Below are 15137 nucleotides of genomic sequence, written 5' to 3'. Positions count from 1 at the left end.
CTATATGGTTTTCACCCGACAATGAGTCCTGACCCTTGATGATAAAGCAAATCAACGTATTGAGGAGACAGAGTATGACTGTTTTATATGCACAGTATCTTGCCTCATGACTTATTAGAAAGATTAACCCCAACCGTAAGCCCATTAATCAGCATACATTTTGCTAATGGCATATTGTCTCACGGCTATACCTGTACAGTAAAATAACTGATGAGGTCCTTCGTCCCCTCCAGCGGCGAGGGGTCTGTATGGATGGGAATTATGTAGAAAATGATGGGCTCGATTTCAACGGAATTTACTGAGCATCTTCATGCTCCACAGAGGATGAACCTCTCTGATCTTGGTGATTACATGGCCTCTATCTGGCCTAATACTAGCGCCACCATTAGGCCAGATATTTGAGATGCGTAAAATATATCTCAAACTGGGCAGATTGCCATGAAACTCGCTATAAGTCCATTCATATACCATGTGAGTGACCCCATGAATTCTCCTCTAGCGCCACCCCTCAGGCCAAAATAGCAACCTTGCACAAACAAGACAGCTTACTTAACCCATTCTGACCGGGCACCCATTTTGGTGTCAGCATCATGTTATGCTTTAGCTATTTAAAAATAGCAGATCTACAAGCTCATATCGCGCCACCGAGTGGCGCGATACGAGCTTGTAGGTCTGCTATTTTTGAAAAATCGAAGAGCGACTGACATTTTTAGAATCTGATCTCAGGTCAGAATGGGTTCATCAGACCCAGTGTTTGTCCGGCGGAAACCTCGTATGAATCTGATCTCAGGTCAGAATGGGATAAACAAGATACGAGCAACGATGAACCCATGCAGCTCTAATATCTGCAGAGGGCACAGATAATCCCAGCCTGCATACTGTACCCCCGTAGAGACACCCTCCTTCTGGATATCTGTTATGTTTCGCTTCAGTGTCCTTTATGCATCTACGTCATGAACTACCACGAGCAACCGAGCCTAGTTATAGTTGAGCCCATTAAGCGTTATTCATAGGTGAGGTGACCACCGCAACTACAGCATGACGTCACTGAGCCGTGGTGAAGAGCAAACCACCGCTCTCCCCCAGCCCTTCTCTCTGTTTTTACTCACCACCGCTCCACGTTATTACAGCTCCGATGGTCACCTCACCACCGCTCCACGTTATTACAGCTCTGATGGTCACCTCACCACCGCTCCACGTTATTACAGCTCTGATGGTCACCTCACCACCACTCCACGTTATTACAGCTCCGATGGTCACCTCACCACCGCTCCACGTTATTACAGCTCCGATGGTCACCTCACCACCACCTCTACGTTATTACAGCTCCGATGGTCACCTCACCACCGCTCCACGTTATTACAGCTCCGATGGTCACCTCACCACCGCTCCACGTTATTACAGCTCCGATGGTCACCTCACCACCGCTCCACGTTATTACAGCTCTGATGGTCACCTCACCACCGCTCCACGTTATTACAGCTCCGATGGTCACCTCACCACCGCTCCACGTTATTACAGCTCTGATGGTCACCTCACCACCACTCCACGTTATTACAGCTCCGATGGTCACCTCACCACCGCTCCACGTTATTACAGCTCCGATGGTCACCTCACCACCACCTCTACGTTATTACAGCTCCGATGGTCACCTCACCACCGCTCCACGTTATTACAGCTCCGATGGTCACCTCACCACCGCTCCACGTTATTACAGCTCCGATGGTCACCTCACCACCGCTCCACGTTATTACAGCTCTGATGGTCACCTCACCACCGCTCCACGTTATTACAGCTCCGATGGTCACCTCACCACCACCTCTACGTTATTACAGCTCCGATGGTCACCTCACCACCGCTCCACGTTATTACAGCTCCGATGGTCACCTCACCACCGCTCCACGTTATTACAGCTCCGATGGTCACCTCACCACCGCTCCACGTTATTACAGCTCCGATGGTCACCTCACCACCGCTCCACGTTATTACAGCTCCGATGGTCACCTCACCACCGCTCCACGTTATCACAGCTCCGATGGTCACCTCACCACCGCTCCACGTTATTACAGCTCCGATGGTCACCTCACCACCGCTCCACGTTATTACAGCTCCGATGGTCACCTCACCACCGCTCCACGTTATTACAGCTCCGATGGTCACCTCACCACCGCTCCACGTTATTACAGCTCCGATGGTCACCTCACCACCGCTCCACGTTATTACAGCTCCGATGGTCACCTCACCACCGCTCCACGTTATCACAGCTCCGATGGTCACCTCACCACCGCTCCACGTTATCACAGCTCCGATGGTCACCTCACCACCGCTCCACGTTATTACAGCTCCGATGGTCACCTCACCACCGCTCCACGTTATCACAGCTCCGATGGTCACCTCACCACCGCTCCACGTTATCACAGCTCTGATGGTCACCTCACCACCGCTCCACGTTATTACAGCTCCGATGGTCACCTCACCACCGCTCCACGTTATCACAGCTCCGATGGTCACCTCACCACCGCTCCACGTTATCACAGCTCCGATGGTCACCTCACCACCGCTCCACGTTATCACAGCTCCGATGGTCACCTCACCACCGCTCCACGTTATTACAGCTCCGATGGTCACCTCACCACCGCTCCACGTTATCACAGCTCCGATGGTCACCTCACCACCGCTCCACGTTATCACAGCTCCGATGGTCACCTCACCACCGCTCCACGTTATCACAGCTCCGATGGTCACCTCACCACCGCTCCACGTTATTACAGCTCCGATGGTCACCTCACCACCGCTCCACGTTATCACAGCTCCGATGGTCACCTCACCACCGCTCCACGTTATCACAGCTCCGATGGTCACCTCACCACCGCTCCACGTTATCACAGCTCCGATGGTCACCTCACCACCGCTCCACGTTATTACAGCTCCGATGGTCACCTCACCACCGCTCCACGTTATCACAGCTCCGATGGTCACCTCACCACCGCTCCACGTTATTACAGCTCCGATGGTCACCTCACCACCGCTCCACGTTATTACAGCTCCGATGGTCACCTCACCACCACCGCTCTACGTTATTACAGCTCCGATGGTCACCTCACCACCGCTCCACGTTATTACAGCTCCGATGGTCACCTCACCACCGCTCCACGTTATTACAGCTCCGATGGTCACCTCACCACCGCTCCACGTTATTACAGCTCCGATGGTCACCTCACCACCACCGCTCTACGTTATTACAGCTCCGATGGTCACCTCACCACCGCTCCACGTTATTACAGCTCCGATGGTCACCTCACCACCGCTCCACGTTATTACAGCTCTGATGGTCACCTCACCACCGCTCCACGTTATTACAGCTCCGATGGTCACCTCACCACCGCTCCACGTTATCACAGCTCCGATGGTCACCTCACCACCGCTCCACGTTATCACAGCTCCGATGGTCACCTCACCACCGCTCCACGTTATCACAGCTCCGATGGTCACCTCACCACCGCTCCACGTTATTACAGCTCCGATGGTCACCTCACCACCGCTCCACGTTATCACAGCTCCGATGGTCACCTCACCACCGCTCCACGTTATTACAGCTCCGATGGTCACCTCACCACCGCTCCACGTTATTACAGCTCCGATGGTCACCTCACCACCGCTCCACGTTATTACAGCTCCGATGGTCACCTCACCACCGCTCCACGTTATCACAGCTCCGATGGTCACCTCACCACCACTCCACGTTATTACAGCTCCGATGGTCACCTCACCACCGCTCCACGTTATTACAGCTCCGATGGTCACCTCACCACCGCTCCACGTTATTACAGCTCCGATGGTCACCTCACCACCGCTCCACGTTATTACAGCTCCGATGGTCACCTCACCACCGCTCCACGTTATTACAGCTCCGATGGTCACCTCACCACCGCTCCACGTTATTACAGCTCCGATGGTCACCTCACCACCGCTCCACGTTATTACAGCTCCGATGGTCACCTCACCACCGCTCCACGTTATCACAGCTCCGATGGTCACCTCACCACCGCTCCACGTTATTACAGCTCCGATGGTCACCTCACCACCACCTCTACGTTATTACAGCTCCGATGGTCACCTCACCACCGCTCCACGTTATTACAGCTCCGATGGTCACCTCACCACCGCTCCACGTTATTACAGCTCTGATGGTCACCTCACCACCGCTCCACGTTATTACAGCTCCGATGGTCACCTCACCACCACCTCTACGTTATTACAGCTCCGATGGTCACCTCACCACCGCTCCACGTTATTACAGCTCCGATGGTCACCTCACCACCGCTCCACGTTATTACAGCTCCGATGGTCACCTCACCACCGCTCCACGTTATTACAGCTCCGATGGTCACCTCACCACCGCTCCACGTTATTACAGCTCCGATGGTCACCTCACCACCGCTCCACGTTATCACAGCTCCGATGGTCACCTCACCACCGCTCCACGTTATTACAGCTCCGATGGTCACCTCACCACCGCTCCACGTTATTACAGCTCCGATGGTCACCTCACCACCGCTCCACGTTATTACAGCTCCGATGGTCACCTCACCACCGCTCCACGTTATTACAGCTCCGATGGTCACCTCACCACCGCTCCACGTTATTACAGCTCCGATGGTCACCTCACCACCGCTCCACGTTATCACAGCTCCGATGGTCACCTCACCACCGCTCCACGTTATCACAGCTCCGATGGTCACCTCACCACCGCTCCACGTTATTACAGCTCCGATGGTCACCTCACCACCGCTCCACGTTATCACAGCTCCGATGGTCACCTCACCACCGCTCCACGTTATCACAGCTCTGATGGTCACCTCACCACCGCTCCACGTTATTACAGCTCCGATGGTCACCTCACCACCGCTCCACGTTATCACAGCTCCGATGGTCACCTCACCACCGCTCCACGTTATCACAGCTCCGATGGTCACCTCACCACCGCTCCACGTTATCACAGCTCCGATGGTCACCTCACCACCGCTCCACGTTATTACAGCTCCGATGGTCACCTCACCACCGCTCCACGTTATCACAGCTCCGATGGTCACCTCACCACCGCTCCACGTTATCACAGCTCCGATGGTCACCTCACCACCGCTCCACGTTATCACAGCTCCGATGGTCACCTCACCACCGCTCCACGTTATTACAGCTCCGATGGTCACCTCACCACCGCTCCACGTTATCACAGCTCCGATGGTCACCTCACCACCGCTCCACGTTATCACAGCTCCGATGGTCACCTCACCACCGCTCCACGTTATCACAGCTCCGATGGTCACCTCACCACCGCTCCACGTTATTACAGCTCCGATGGTCACCTCACCACCGCTCCACGTTATCACAGCTCCGATGGTCACCTCACCACCGCTCCACGTTATTACAGCTCCGATGGTCACCTCACCACCGCTCCACGTTATTACAGCTCCGATGGTCACCTCACCACCACCGCTCTACGTTATTACAGCTCCGATGGTCACCTCACCACCGCTCCACGTTATTACAGCTCCGATGGTCACCTCACCACCGCTCCACGTTATTACAGCTCCGATGGTCACCTCACCACCGCTCCACGTTATTACAGCTCCGATGGTCACCTCACCACCACCGCTCTACGTTATTACAGCTCCGATGGTCACCTCACCACCGCTCCACGTTATTACAGCTCCGATGGTCACCTCACCACCGCTCCACGTTATTACAGCTCTGATGGTCACCTCACCACCGCTCCACGTTATTACAGCTCCGATGGTCACCTCACCACCGCTCCACGTTATCACAGCTCCGATGGTCACCTCACCACCGCTCCACGTTATCACAGCTCCGATGGTCACCTCACCACCGCTCCACGTTATCACAGCTCCGATGGTCACCTCACCACCGCTCCACGTTATTACAGCTCCGATGGTCACCTCACCACCGCTCCACGTTATCACAGCTCCGATGGTCACCTCACCACCGCTCCACGTTATTACAGCTCCGATGGTCACCTCACCACCGCTCCACGTTATTACAGCTCCGATGGTCACCTCACCACCGCTCCACGTTATTACAGCTCCGATGGTCACCTCACCACCGCTCCACGTTATCACAGCTCCGATGGTCACCTCACCACCGCTCCACGTTATTACAGCTCCGATGGTCACCTCACCACCGCTCCACGTTATTACAGCTCCGATGGTCACCTCACCACCGCTCCACGTTATTACAGCTCCGATGGTCACCTCACCACCGCTCCACGTTATTACAGCTCCGATGGTCACCTCACCACCGCTCCACGTTATTACAGCTCCGATGGTCACCTCACCACCGCTCCACGTTATTACAGCTCCGATGGTCACCTCACCACCGCTCCACGTTATTACAGCTCCGATGGTCACCTCACCACCGCTCCACGTTATCACAGCTCCGATGGTCACCTCACCACCGCTCCACGTTATTACAGCTCCGATGGTCACCTCACCACCACCTCTACGTTATTACAGCTCCGATGGTCACCTCACCACCGCTCCACGTTATTACAGCTCTGATGGTCACCTCACCACCGCTCCACGTTATTACAGCTCCGATGGTCACCTCACCACCGCTCCACGTTATTACAGCTCCGATGGTCACCTCACCACCGCTCCACGTTATTACAGCTCCGATGGTCACCTCACCACCGCTCCACGTTATTACAGCTCCGATGGTCACCTCACCACCGCTCCACGTTATTACAGCTCCGATGGTCACCTCACCACCGCTCCACGTTATTACAGCTCCGATGGTCACCTCACCACCGCTCCACGTTATCACAGCTCCGATGGTCACCTCACCACCGCTCCACGTTATCACAGCTCCGATGGTCACCTCACCACCGCTCCACGTTATCACAGCTCCGATGGTCACCTCACCACCACCGCTCTACGTTATCACAGCTCCGATGGTCACCTCACCACCGCTCCACGTTATCACAGCTCCGATGGTCACCTCACCACCGCTCCACGTTATCACAGCTCCGATGGTCACCTCACCACCGCTCCACGTTATCACAGCTCCGATGGTCACCTCACCACCGCTCCACGTTATCACAGCTCCGATGGTCACCTCACCACCGCTCCACGTTATTACAGCTCCGATGGTCACCTCACCACCGCTCCACGTTATCACAGCTCCGATGGTCACCTCACCACCGCTCCACGTTATCACAGCTCCGATGGTCACCTCACCACCGCTCCACGTTATTACAGCTCCGATGGTCACCTCACCACCGCTCCACGTTATTACAGCTCCGATGGTCACCTCACCACCGCTCCACGTTATTACAGCTCCGATGGTCACCTCACCACCGCTCCACGTTATTACAGCTCCGATGGTCACCTCACCACCGCTCCACGTTATTACAGCTCCGATGGTCACCTCACCACCGCTCTACGTTATCACAGCTCCGATGGTCACCTCACCACCGCTCCACGTTATCACAGCTCCGATGGTCACCTCACCACCGCTCCACGTTATTACAGCTCCGATGGTCACCTCACCACCGCTCCACGTTATTACAGCTCCGATGGTCACCTCACCACCGCTCCACGTTATCAAAGCTCCGATGGTCACCTCACCACCGCTCCACGTTATCACAGCTCCGATGGTCACCTCACCACCGCTCCACGTTATCACAGCTCCGATGGTCACCTCACCACCACCGCTCTACGTTATCACAGCTCCGATGGTCACCTCACCACCGCTCCACGTTATCACAGCTCCGATGGTCACCTCACCACCGCTCCACGTTATCACAGCTCCGATGGTCACCTCACCACCGCTCCACGTTATCACAGCTCCGATGGTCACCTCACCACCGCTCCACGTTATCACAGCTCCGATGGTCACCTCACCACCGCTCCACGTTATTACAGCTCTGATGGTCACCTCACCACCGCTCCACGTTATTACAGCTCCGATGGTCACCTCACCACCGCTCCACGTTATTACAGCTCTGATGGTCACCTCACCACCGCTCCACGTTATTACAGCTCCGATGGTCACCTCACCACCGCTCCACGTTATTACAGCTCTGATGGTCACCTCACCACCGCTCTACGTTATTACAGCTCTGATGGTCACCTCACCACCGCTCCACGTTATTACAGCTCCGATGGTCACCTCACCACCGCTCCACGTTATTACAGCTCCGATGGTCACCTCACCACCGCTCCACGTTATTACAGCTCCGATGGTCACCTCACCACCGCTCCACGTTATTACAGCTCCGATGGTCACCTCACCACCGCTCCACGTTATTACAGCTCCGATGGTCACCTCACCACCGCTCTACGTTATTACAGCTCCGATGGTCACCTCACCACCGCTCTACGTTATTACAGCTCCGATGGTCACCTCACCACCGCTCCACGTTATTACAGCTCCGATGGTCACCTCACCACCGCTCCACGTTATTACAGCTCCGGTGGTCACCTCACCACCGCTCCACGTTATTACAGCTCCGATGGTCACCTCACCACCGCTCCACGTTATTACAGCTCCGATGGTCACCTCACCACCGCTCTACGTTATTACAGCTCCGGTGGTCACCTCACCACCGCTCCACGTTATTACAGCTCCGATGGTCACCTCACCACCGCTCCACGTTATTACAGCTCCGGTGGTCACCTCACCACCGCTCCACGTTATTACAGCTCCGGTGGTCACCTCACCACCGCTCCACGTTATTACAGCTCCGATGGTCACCTCACCACCGCTCCACGTTATCACAGCTCCGATGGTCACCTCACCACCGCTCCACGTTATTACAGCTCCGATGGTCACCTCACCACCGCTCCACGTTATCACAGCTCCGGTGGTCACCTCACCACCGCTCCACGTTATTACAGCTCCGATGGTCACCTCACCACCGCTCTACGTTATTACAGCTCCGATGGTCACCTCACCACCGCTCTACGTTATTACAGCTCCGATGGTCACCTCACCACCGCTCCACGTTATTACAGCTCCGATGGTCACCTCACCACCGCTCCACGTTATCACAGCTCCGGTGGTCACCTCACCACCGCTCCACGTTATTACAGCTCCGATGGTCACCTCACCACCGCTCTACGTTATTACAGCTCCGATGGTCACCTCACCACCGCTCTACGTTATTACAGCTCCGATGGTCACCTCACCACCGCTCTACGTTATTACAGCTCCGGTGGTCACCTCACCACCGCTCCACGTTATTACAGCTCCGATGGTCACCTCACCACCGCTCCACGTTATTACAGCTCCGATGGTCACCTCACCACCGCTCCACGTTATTACAGCTCCGATGGTCACCTCACCACCGCTCCACGTTATTACAGCTCCGATGGTCACCTCACCACCGCTCTACGTTATTACAGCTCCGGTGGTCACCTCACCACCGCTCCACGTTATTACAGCTCCGATGGTCACCTCACCACCGCTCCACGTTATTACAGCTCCGATGGTCACCTCACCACCGCTCCACGTTATTACAGCTCCGATGGTCACCTCACCACCGCTCCACGTTATTACAGCTCCGATGGTCACCTCACCACCGCTCCACGTTATTACAGCTCCGATGGTCACCTCACCACCGCTCCACGTTATTACAGCTCCGATGGTCACCTCACCACCGCTCCACGTTATTACAGCTCCGATGGTCACCTCACCACCGCTCCACGTTATTACAGCTCCGATGGTCACCTCACCACCGCTCCACGTTATTACAGCTCCGATGGTCACCTCACCACCGCTCCACGTTATTACAGCTCCGATGGTCACCTCACCACCGCTCCACGTTATTACAGCTCCGATGGTCACCTCACCACCGCTCCACGTTATTACAGCTCCGATGGTCACCTCACCACCGCTCCACGTTATTACAGCTCCGATGGTAACCTCACCACCGCTCTACGTTATTACAGCTCCGATGGTCACCTCACCACCGCTCCACGTTATCACAGCTCTGATGGTCACCTCACCACCGCTCCACGTTATTACAGCTCCGATGGTCACCTCACCACCGCTCCACGTTATTACAGCTCCGATGGTCACCTCACCACCGCTCCACGTTATTACAGCTCCGATGGTCACCTCACCACCGCTCTACGTTATTACAGCTCCGATGGTCACCTCACCACCGCTCCACGTTATTACAGCTCCGATGGTCACCTCACCACCGCTCCACGTTATTACAGCTCCGATGGTCACCTCACCACCGGAAATCCAGACTATGAATAGGCCTTTAGTCGACCCATGTATTCTCCGGATGAACCTCTGATTTTGATGACCCCATGACCTGCTGTGGTCTGGCACCACCTTTAGGCCAACATTTCAATTGGACACAAACTACAGTACCTATAAAATAGGAATAGCCAGTTTTCCATGAAACCTGCTTAGTACATTATTCATGCTTCTGGGAGGACGGTGTACCGTACCATTTGACTGACCTTTAGTCTGGTTCTATCCCCCAAAATGCCCACGTGCTTTGTGTTTTAACCCATTCTGAACGGGCACCCATTTTGGTGTTAGCATCATGTTGTGCTTTATCTATTTAAAAATAGCAGATCTACAAGCTCATATCGCGCCACCGAGTGGCGCGATACGAGCTTGTAGGTCTGCTATTTTTTTTTAAATCGAAGAACGACTGACATTTTTTTAAATCTGATCTCAGGTCAGAATGGGTTCATCAGACCAGTGTGTGTCCGGCGGAAACCTCGTATGAATCTGATCTCAGGTCAGAATGGGTTAAAGGTACTTTGTGGATTTTTTATTTCGATACTTAATTAAATTTTCTTTTTTTGTAAAGCTTTCACAGTGCTATACGTTATGCTAATCATGGGAAGGAGCCGTACATGCAGCCCATATGAGGCTTTTTAGACTCCATGTCTTACTGGTATACGGTAGGTCACTCATGAATCCCCCAAGCAGAAGAATATGACAGCCTATTCAGCATAAAATTAATGTGTCCATTGCATACAGCTGTACTGATGAAAGTTTCTTGAAAGCCAAAGGTTTCGCCCCTCCACTCGCAGTTCAAAGAGATACAAATTAAGGTCTGCTCTGTGGGGAGGATGAGGAATGCCTATAGATGCTTTGAAGAACAGCCATTCATAAGAGTGCATTATCTTCTAGAGATAAGGCTCGCAATGTGCGTCGGTTATCGAGTACCAGCAGAGGGTCACTGTGTTAATGCTGTTGTGTAACTCATAAACGTGTCCGTCGATAGAAAATAATTGGAGACCTCACCTACTGTAACTGTACAGTGATTTGGATGGCATGTGTGCAGTGGTAAGCACAGTTTACTCGCAAGAAAAAGGTCCTATAGCGTCAAATTTGCCTTTGGACAGGGGCCTCCTGAGGGTGCTCTGTCTTCTCCCACAACTAAACAGAAGTAGGGACATTTCCCCTTGCCAAGGCACTTGGCCTCCGAGCCGGAGCCGTTCCCCGGGTGCTACTCAGTGACTGCTCTTAGCATGGGTCAATACAGAGGACACATTTCCTCACAGGGATTCATAAAGTATGACATCAATATTTTTTTGAATTATTTTTTTTTTTTAGGTTTTCTGACTCGATTACACGTAACAAAACGGAACTTTGAACATTCAATGGATTTTCTGTGGTCTGGGGTTTACTGAATAATTAACCTCGATTTGCCTGTGGACTGTGAGTCATATATTCCACTAATCCCACTCCATTTCCTCCTCCTGCCTTCCCCTATAGAGACCTTAGAGTATATATATTTATAGAGAAGGCACCCAGAGGAAATCTTGAGGCGAAATGGACATAGTGGCCGAAAGAAGGTATTGCAGCCTGGCCCCAAACACATGAGCGCGCTGTCCGTTGACTATCATTGTACACGTTCACGACGGACGACGCTCATGCGCGTTCAACGGCAGCGCATTCAGGTGTTTGGGGCCACTCACCATTGCAATCCGACCCAGAATGCACTCTGTTCCTACCCGGAAGGAGGAGTGAATCCGCCTCATGCGCTTTTGAGCAACTTAATGCAAGTGGATGGGACAGCGGCCCCATGCACTTCTGGTCCGTTAGAACAGGGGTTCGGTTCTCAACGCTTTTGGCTGGGGACCCCCGGAAAATGCTTTGGCCATGTCTCTGTAGGTAGCCTACTTGAAATGAACAGAAGACTACCGTATATTGATTTGAATAAAACATGTTTCCAAATCATTCACCTGAAAAAAACCTCAGAACACAGAGAGAACCGAGCAGATCTACAAGCTCATATCGCGCCACCGAGTGGCGCGATACGAGCTTGTAGGTCTGCTATTTTTGAAAAATCGAAGAACGACTGACATTTTTTTAATCTGACAGTAATACATATGGACTGAAGCAATACAAACAACACGCTCAGCTGGACAGTAATACATATGGACTGAAGCAATACAAACAAGGAAGGTGTTAAATACTTGAACGCATGGGGAAACCACGTGGTGCTGTCACCACACGTGACATTTGGAGTCGGCTCTTGTGAATTCAGGCGCAACGTCAAGCCGAAAGGTCACAGTGTGATAGAGAGTCCTTGGACATGGAACTCTAATTGACCTTTTCCTATGATAATGAGGCATGACGTGACATATGCTTCTATATGAGCCTAATCTAATTCACTTCTGGGTTTTTTTAGCGAGCCAAATTGTAAACGCTGGCTCATGATAACCCGTGAAGGCTGTACTGAAATAATAAACAGGTGTGTCTGGGTGTTAGAGAGATACGGGGCGGCAGTGGCTCAGGAGAAAGAGTGGCCGCTTGGGAATTGGAAGGTTCCCGGTTCAATCCCCGCATGCTCTCCCTGCTCAAGACACCCCTATAACTGCTACCTGCTAGGTTGGAGCCTCCACGTCTGTGAGTGTGTGTGTGTGTGTATGTGTGTGTGTGTGTGTGTGTGTGTGTGCACGCGTGCATGCGTGTGCATGAGTGCACGGAAGGATAAATGTATGCACATTGTAAAGCGATTTGAATATACAGGTGCTATACGAAATACACTATTGTACCATTTTCCTTAGTTAAATTCAAAACATGCGCTCTCCGAATGCAATTTACATGCTAATGTCAAATGCAGTCGAGTGGATATGGGCATGTTTTGGTACATTTGCCAAAGACTATTGTATGGATCAGCCGATATGAAGCATATCATTGGGAGAACATCGAGATTCAAGCATCTCGTCTCATGGTCTCAGCATCAGCATTGTGTGCTCTCTGAAAAAACCCACGACTCCCCGTGGCGTGCAGGGTGTGCAAACTGTGCATCCAGTGAAGCTTTTAGTAAAGCAACATCAACCGCTTTACAATCTGTATACTAATGATGCCTCATGCCAGCCTTTTATGTGATCTAAGTATATCCCATTCTGAACGGGAACCTATTTTGGTGTCAGCATCATGCTATGCTTTAGCTATTGAAAAATAGCAGATCTACAAGCTCATAGCGCGCCACCGAGTGGCGCGCTACGAGCTTGTAGGTCTGCTATTTTTGAAGAAAATCGAAGAACGACTGACATTTTTAGAATCTGATCTCAGGTCCGAATGGGTTAATCAGACCAGTGTGTGTCCAGTGGAAACCTCGTATGAATCTGATCTCAGGTCAGAATGGGATATAGACCCAAAGGGGTTACTAATATTTGTCTAATATACAGGCCTATCTAGCACGTGCATATCATTAACGATTCATGCCAATAAATGATATGGGTGGATTAGCAGAAGACATACTTTAATCAGTGTGTGTGCCCGTGTGCGTGTGTGCCCGTGTGTGTGTGTGTGTGTGTGTGTGTGTGTGTGTGTGTGTGTGTGTGTGTGTGTGTGTGTGTGTGTGTGCGTGCGTGCGTGCCGCGCATGTGTGTGTGTTCATTAATGCCATAACATCTGTAGATGTATTATAGCTTAACATTGTGAAATTCTGCAAGATGAAAACAGGCAATTTATCTGTTCATTGATGTTTTTCATATTTTAGTTTGCAGATTCTTCTCTGCTGCAGTTAATTTAATCTTCCATCAATTGCTGCTCTGCATATGCACGCCACGGGCAAAGCTCTGGATGCATTTAAATATGCACATTCTAAAGTATTTGTGTCTGAGATGTAATAGTATAAAGAATTGAAAAATGGACATACTCAAGTACCTCAAAATTGTACTTGTACATAATCGTACTTGAATAAATCGTACACTACCGAAATGCATGCTTTGACCATCTGAGGAGATTTGTTTGAAATGTTAATCCTTTGAGCTGTTCTTATGGAGAGCGTTACGACAATAAAGAAGTATTGCTTACCTGTTTATATTAGAATTGGCTCTACTGATATAACTCCAGATGGGCTTGAGTCCCCGTTACTGTATATATAAATATAACATACTGTTTGGGTCTTGGAGCCAAACTATATTCTGCCACTGGCACATTTCCCAGGAAGTGCCGTCCCGCTAAATTCCACTGTTTAGCATGCAACGTCTGACGTGATAGTCTAAAAATACAAAAGTAGTCAGTACAGTAGGCAAATGTCCATATAAAAGCTTACTTTTAAAGTGTCTATACCTCCTAGCCAAACATATTCAAAGGCCTCTTCCTGATCAACATTCGCAGAACGATAATATTCCCATAACGTCATTCTGTCAACCGGTTGGAAACATACTTTTAACCCATTCTGAACGGGAACGGGAGCATCATGTCGTGCTTTAGCTATTTAAAAATAGCAGATCTACAAGCTCATATCGCGCCACCGAGTGGCGCGATACGAGCTTGTAGATCTGCTATTTTTGAAAAATCGACTGTGAACGACTGTGACATTTTTAGAATCTGATCTCAGGTCAGAATGGGTTCATCGGACCAGTGTGTGTCCAGTGGAAACCTCGTATGAATCTGATCTCAGGTCAGAATGGGTTAACCGCTTAAGATCTATTACGTATACTTTTTGAGTGGTGCAACCACTCCTACAACCAGCAATGTCCGTGTACACCTATGTGCCCATGTGGTCATGAGCACCAGTATATGACTATAGGGTACCAGTAGGGGGCGCCAGAAAGAGAGAGGGATAGTGCTGCAATGTTGATTGCTAATGAGAGAGAGAGAGAGAGGTTGGGGGGGGGGGGGGG

This window comes from Protomyctophum parallelum (genome assembly GCF_964188405.1).
Source record: "Protomyctophum parallelum genome assembly, chromosome: 5".
Lineage (NCBI taxonomy): Eukaryota > Metazoa > Chordata > Actinopteri > Myctophiformes > Myctophidae > Protomyctophum > Protomyctophum parallelum.
This window is presented reverse-complemented; position numbering follows the sequence as displayed.